Raw genomic sequence first — 8073 nt, 5'->3', positions numbered from 1 at the left:
ATATGTATGTATATGTGTATATATATATATGTATGTATATGTGTATATATATATATGTATGTATATGTGTATATATATATATATATATATATATGTATATATATATATATATATATATATATATATATATATATATATATATATATATATATATATATATATATATATAATTCTGTAACTGTAACTTCGGTCGTTGCTGTGCTTTTTTGGAAGTCGAATTTCCCAGAGGAACCCACCCGAGGGATTAATAAAGTTCTATCTTATCTTATCTTATCTTAAATACTTAAGCACATATAATAAAGGCTGTATGAGTAGGTGAATGTGGTTTATTGTATAGAGTGCTTGGGGGTTCATTCATTGACAACTCTTCTGTAGTTATCTGAAGGCAGACATTTCAGATAAAACGGTTCTAGATCTGCTTATCTTTCCAGTCCATGTGAATGCTGTCTCTTCAAAGACTTTCTTCACCACTGTCATGAACTTCCTACAGAGAGTTCTCACTGGCAGTGACAGCACTGTGTGAAGTAGGTGCCACTGGGTCTCTGGTTATCTCCAAGTGAGTCTCCTGTTTCACATGTGTATGCTGAGATAGAAGCTGGAAGGAAAGCAGATCTCTGTTGCTCAAAGTCTCTTCTTTACTTGATAATGTCCTGACGTCCAACCAGGCGTAAACTGTTCTTGTAAATCTGAGGCTTCATTCCCTTTTGCACGAGCAAATTGACAGAAATGACAAATGGCTCATAACCAAACTACACCCTGCTGCAGTGAATGGGTTCCCTCGAGTGCAGTAAAGCATCATACTGAAGAAGAGATGGGTGCGACTGTTCCTGCACAGATGTTCCATCGGTTTGAACATAGTGAGATTAAATGACCAGTAATTATTTGCTGTGTTTAAAGCTGTGTTTCATTCAGATTATGAAAATAGATTGTCGTTATGTATTGTCATTTCAAGAGAACTCTGAAGGTTTATAGTTTTATGAGATTTTTGTCCATCATCACAGAAATTTGTGGCGTGGTCTTTAATTTGTAGACACTGCAGCTTTCAAAAATGGTATTCACATCTAGAAATAGTTTCAGCATTACAGTGGAAAACCCACTGTTAGGCTTTCAATTGGGCTGTTGCTGCAAAATATTGTTTCACAAACATAACAGATGGACTACAGCAGGTCAAATGAATTACACTCTTAAAAGTCAAAACACATGAACACTTGGTCAGCTACAAACACAAACATGTAGTTGTTATTATTGCTTTTTATAGTACTTGGAGGAAAAAAATCCTGGGCTGTTTACAGATGAATTCTGTCTTGCCATGACTATTCCAATATCCTCCTCTGCATGCCCTCCATAAATCTTCTCCTCATGGTAATGTCTGAAAAAAATTTTTTTACAGCATATGAGAGAAATTGGCCAAAGGATGGGCCATTGGCATCGCTCACTGGTTTATGTACTTCTGAAAACTAAAAACTAAAAACACAGCACTCAGAAGCGAAGCGGTAACTAAAAGAGGCCGCTTTATTTGCTGTAACTGCTAGACTAAAAAGAAAGACAAAAGTACAAAATTCCAAGAATTAGAAATTGGGAATGAGGAAAAATTGATAGAAAGCACTGAACACATGGAAACACACAGCAAATGGGAACAATATGACAATATGACCATCAGAGGGAGACTGAGGATATAAATATACACAGGAGGTAATTAAAGAGATGGGATGCACTTGGGGAAAACAAGGCACAAGTGAATTAAATCAGACTAACGACAGGGGCAGCAAAACTGAATATGGCACAAACAGGACGAAAGACTATCAAAATAAAACAGGAAACTAAAAGCCTGAGACTGCACACATAAACTTGACAGAAAAAAATAAACATAACCTAACCAAAGCAAAGGTCACTTTTAAACTGAAAACTACAACAAATTCAAACGGAATATATGAAACAGAAAACAGTGGGTACAAAAGCAAGGATCATGACAGACATGCCTTAAAGCACACCTTTAATCACTCATTCTACTCTAAATGGACACACTTTTTTTGCATATGAGCCATCCATGCATTTTGAAGAAGACTTGAAACTAGCAACTTGGAGTATTAAGCTCTGTTTAATTAGTGGTTAGGACTGTTGCTTGTTACTAAACCTATGGTGGGTTCTAGTATGTTAACTCTGGATGTTTTCCCGGGGGTTGCGCTGGTTGTCTCCATGGGTCTTCACAAAAGAGAGTCTAAATCTCAAGACTTGGACTTCGTTGTCAAATGAAGGTGAATACAATCAGTAATGTGTTCTAGTTATGTCAGGAGGAGGAAGCCGAGTAATAAAAATAACCAGTAGCGCTGTACTGCATTTGACTGTAGCTAGTTGTGAGTCAGACCTCCATGCCTCAGACCAAGCTTGTATTTCATACCCCCTCTCCATGGTTGAACCCAGTTCTTCAGGTCTAATAAAACAAGCACATTCAGGATCAGCAGGCTGCACAGAGGTGGCTTTCTCAAGAAGCCACATGTGAGCGTGACGCTTGAAGCACATGCTATGCAAACAGACCAGCAAACGGTCAGCCTGTGCATGTATGTAGGTGTGTGTGTCTGACTTTGCCTGAGGTAGGCTAATGGAGGCATCGGTGGCAGGTTAGAGAGCTGGACTCAGAAAGGAGTGCTTGTTTCTACTCGGACAGAGTTTGATTCACATTTTTCAGAAGCTTAGCTCTGGTTAAAGGAGCTTTGTTAAAGGACTCCACTCTACATACACAGATAACTGAGTCTGAGGCTTGAACCCTGGGCTATTTCAGTGTACAGTGTACTGTATTTCTTTTTCAGCAGACCTTTATAAATTTAGTTATATTTATAATTACTTATAGCTGTCAAACTTTAACTTTTGATGAAATTCAAGTTTAAGCAATTCAGAGTGTTTGACGTAGTGAAGCCTTTGCTCACCATACTGCTGGAGACTATTTACTGGATTGTGTAAATGAAAAAAATAACAATTAAAAAACATTAGCAGATCACAGAGAAAAATAGTTTGAAGTTGTATTTCGCATTATTGGTTGAATAATACAACAATAAAAGATAGATGCCTAGATACAGTTAATAATAAAAATAAAATAAAATAAAATAAAATAAAAAGCAATGGCAGTACCATTTTTCAGGGGGAAAAAGCAAAGTACACAGCATCATTTTAATGTAGCTGCAAAGTGGTGAGACTTCCACTTTATTGCCCTATTAAACTATTCCCTTCTGTTGATGGTTTTAAATCTTTAGTATCAAGTCTTTTTCAATAGAGCGTGAAGTTATATTTGAAAATTGCAGTTACATTTAAAGTAAAACAGAAGATTATCTGGATATGCTTTAGAGTGTAACTACCCTGTGACTGACCGTTCACTACTATATTAGGATACCTCTGTATACTTCACTCTATGGGAACTTACCGTTATTCTGTGGCCTTTGAGGTAACTGTAATATTTTATGTTGACTACAAATGCAACGCTGAACTCCTCATAGTAGGATTTAGCAGAATTCACACAGTTCACAGTTCTATGCTATAGTTATGCTATTGGATTAAATCTTCCTAACACTGACCAATAGAACAGGTTTTCAAAATAAAACAGCAAGTACTGTAATGGTTGTTTAAAAAAACATAAACCAGCTACAAATGATAAATAACAGTTTCTAAAAGATTAAAATTTCTTATAAAATATGAATTATGAATGGTTGCCTAGAGTCATTCAAGGTGTCTGGGGAGGGGCTGCAGAATGTTAAAGTTGAAGTGTACGTGTGTGATTCACCTTATTAAAACAATACCCTCTGAACTCTCACTAAACAAGTAGAAATACCAACTATACTTCCTGCACACCTTGGTGCTACTTAAGCTGTAGCACTTCTTGTGATAGAGGCAGTAGACAGTGAGTGCCCTAAAGCCACAGCAGAACAAGACAGATAACAAGATAGAAGACAAGTAGTTGAAAAGCTGTGAGCATGTCTGCTGAAGTTATTGAACACATAAGAACTGTTTGTGGCATTATGTTTGAAAGCATCCTCACTTCACTTTCAATGCTTGGATGTATTTTGGAGGAATTTTTGGAGCAGTTAATCACAAACTGGATTACAAAATGCAGACAGCTTTGCCCTTTCTGTCTATTCGCTCTCTTTGGGTTGACTGCAAATTAGTAAGGTCTACTGTGGTCAGCTATGGATGTTTCACTGTTAAAAAAATATTAAATTAAAGTTCAGGAAGCTCCTTGCCAGGGACTCTACTACACTGCTGAAATGAATGTATTTCAAAGTTATGTTTCGCAGTTTTAATGGTGACGTGACTGTGGTGAAATGAAATCAGAAAAGTGAGGCTGTTATACGATGACACCAAGAATACCTTTAAGATCACTTTAATGTGCAGGGAGAACTTTTGGGTGCCCATTTCAATTTTTTATGCAGTGTGGGTTTTCTTTAAAACTGGCTTCATTTTTGTTATTCTTGTTCTTGTTCTTCTGTTATTCAGAAGAATAACAATTTTTGCTGAAGCGCTGACTGTAACATGACAACAGCACTTTTTCCAAGCAAAACTCATTAAGTTCAGAGCAAGATTTACTTCCTCTGACAAACCTCCTCCTCAGCTGTTACGGCTCACAGCCTGACTGCTGACACTTACAACGTTTTATTACTTATTCTGCCGGAAAAGTCACATAATGGTGTAGTTAATGATGCAAGTTGAGCAGAGTGAGCTACACTAAAAGATGTATTGCATGTGGTCCTGAGTCATTTATGCTGTTTGGTGATCCATTAGACATTTTTATCAAAGTGATTTTAAACTGTGCAAATCAAGATCCACTTGTCTAATCTAAAGTGTAGCTGATTTTCTTGTTCTCTGGCACCAATAAGGTAGACCAATGTGCATCAAGTGATCTTTACATGTTATCAGGAGTGTTTTCAAAAGGTAGAAGAAATGGGTTGATGTACAGGGGGAAAAAAGCAACCATGCTGTATTTAGTCCTGGAGACTGGACCTACCAAAGGTATGACGTTACTGTTTTGTAAATGCTGAAAACATAAAAGATTTTCATACACTATTGATGTAAAGCTTTTACAGTTAACAATTATTAACATGTTAAGTGTGGTACAAACACTATCAGCTGCTGGTTAGTATTGCTTTTACCGCAATCAATTATAACACTTATAAACAGCAACTTATATGCAATTAATATTTTTACCGTCATCCCTATTTACATACCATAATATCTGCAAGAATCGCCCTAACAACATGCCAGTGACAGTTTGCCAAATCACAACAACAGTTGCCTCAAGGCGCTTTATATTGTAAGGTAAAGACCCTACAATAATACAACACAAAAAACTCCAATAATCATTCAACCCCCTAAGAGGCAGTACTTTGGCGACACTGGTGACCAGACTCAGGGCGAGCCGCCCATTTGCTGCAACGGGTTGGGGTGAGGGGAGGAAGACAGGACAAAAGACATGCTGTGAAAGAGAGCCAGACATTAATAATGAGTAATGATTCAATGCAGACAGGTGTATAAACACTTATTAAGTATAAAAGGTGACTGAAAAAGAAATACTCAATGAATCATGGGAATCCCCCAGCAGCCCATACCTATTACAGTATAACTAAGGGAGGATTCAGGATCATCTGATCTAGCCTGAACTATATGCTTTAGTAAAAAGGAAAGCTTTAACCCTGATCTTAGAGACAGTGTCCGTCTCCCAAGTCCATATTAGAAGCTGACTCGGCCTCCCATTCTACTTTTACGTACTCTAGAAACCATAAATAATCTTGCAGTCTGAGAGCAAAGTGCTTCAACGGAGTGATACAGTACTCTAAGGTCTTTAAGATAAGATGGGACCGGATTATTCAAGACCTTGTATCTGAGAATCTGGATTTTAAATTAGAATCTGGATTTAACAGTGAGCCAAAAAACAGAAGCCAGTACAGGAGAAATATGCTCTCTTTTTAGTACCTGTCAGTAGTCTTGCTGCAGCATTTTGGATTAGCTGAAGGCTTTTCATAGATTTTTTAGGACATCCTGATAATAACAAATTACAGTAGTCCAGCCCAGAAGTAATAAACACATAACTAGTTTTTGCAATGTCACTCTGAGACATAATGTTTCTAATTTAAGAGATATTGCACAAATGGAAGAAAGCAGTCCTATATATTTGTATAATATTTGCATTGAAAGACAAAATTTCTCACAGTGTTACTGCAGGCCAAGTTATGCCATCAAGAGTTAGAATCTGGTTAGATACCATATTCCTAAGATTTTTAGGGGCAACTACAATAACCTCTGTTTTATCTGAATTTAAAAGCAGAAAATTAGAGGTCATCCATGTCTTTTTATATTTAAGCCATTTCTACAGTTTAACTAATAGGTGTGTATTATCTGGCTTCATGAATAGATGAAGTTGGGTGTCATCTGCATAGCAGTGAAAATGTATGCTATGCCTTCTGATGATACTGCCTAAAGAAAGCATGTATAATGTAAACAAAATTGGTCTTAGCACAGAATTCTGTGGAACCTTACTGTGTGAAGAGGACTCTCCATTTAGATGAACAGACTGGGATTTATTTGATAGATATGATTCAAACCACTGCAGGCTTGAATACCTAATATTTTTTACTATTATCAGGATCATCTGATCTAGCCTGAACTATATGCTTTAGTAAAAAGTAATTGCGCACTGCTGGCACGGTCTCTGCACACAGAAAATCTGCGTTGCGCACAAAAAAAAAATCTAACCTTAATTGAAATTAAAATTAATACTTTAACAATTCTGTTTTGCAGTCTTGATGCATCCTCAATCATCCAGGAAAGTAAATCTCCAAAGGTTGATTCTGTTCATCTGGACGTAGCGTTTTGTGGGAGAAACGTTTCGTCACTCATCCAAGTGACTTCTTCAGTCTCAGCTGACTGCAGTTTTCCCCAACCTTATAAACAGTACATTTGCATAATGACTGAAACTAGCCCACTGAAGGAACAATGGTCATTATATACTGTATTTTGCAGACATAGAGTTACAGGACTGTCTCCCAGACTACAAACTCATAATACAAGTCAGAGCTTTATAAAATAAAATAAAAATTAATAATTAAAAAAAAAAAGTTGTTTTCAAAGTTGGAGTTCAAGTTATTTTTGCTTCCAATAGTGTTAACATACTACACAGGTCATGAACAAGATTTATTTAAATTTTCATTGTAAGTGGGCTAAAGCAGTTAATTAAAAGTAGTCTAACATAAATGTAAATGCTGTAATTTTATTATTTTAATAAACCATGTAACTTGGATGGATTCGATGCTGGCGTGACCACAGTGCACACGTCTGCTGTTGCTCACAGTGGTCCAAGGGACCGCACAGGGAGTTTTGCTCAGACACGGAAAAAATTAGAGGGAACATTTCTCACTGTAATAAAATATTATGGTCAACAATATTGAACACTGCAGAACAAGCACAGAGATGAGTCCACTGCAGAGGCCATAAGAAGATCATTTTTAACCTGAGCTAGAGCTGTTTCTGCTGTTATGATTCAGTGTTGTGGTTTGTGATCACATGCCGCCTGTGTTGATGTGTCGCTCCTCCCACTGGGGTGTTGGGTGTGTATTTTCTTTCTCCTTCCACAAGGCTGGTTGTGTGGGTGTGTCTGTGATTGGCTGATTCCAACAAGCTCCTGAAGTTAGGATTGGATGATTGACTGGACAGCAACCTGTCAACCTCCACCTGTAGCCACCTCGCCCCTCACCATGTCCAGTGTTGGGGAGTAACGGAATACATGTACCGCCGTTACGTATTTAAAATACAAAATATGAGTAACTGTATTCCGTTACAGTTACCGTTTAAAAAGGTGGTATTTAGAATACAGTTACTTTGTTGAAATAAATTGATTACAGTACGGTACTTTCCTGTTTCATATTGTGGCGGGTCAGGACTGTTTGGGTTTTGTTTGACAGCCGTGTTCTGTTGTCCCAGGCGGCAGCGTTACGGTTGCCATGGTTACAGGGTGACACTCTCTCTCTGCGTGTTTCCTGGGTGAGAGAGCGCCTTTTTGTTGTTGTTGTGCTAAGCTAACAGGCAGAATGCTAC

The sequence above is a fragment of the Copadichromis virginalis genome, linkage group LG7 (genome assembly GCF_057382275.1).
Source record: "Copadichromis virginalis isolate Kocher_CV1m ecotype Utaka linkage group LG7, C_Virginalis_male_GT1.1, whole genome shotgun sequence".
In the NCBI taxonomy this organism is placed as follows: domain Eukaryota; kingdom Metazoa; phylum Chordata; class Actinopteri; order Cichliformes; family Cichlidae; genus Copadichromis; species Copadichromis virginalis.
This window is presented reverse-complemented; position numbering follows the sequence as displayed.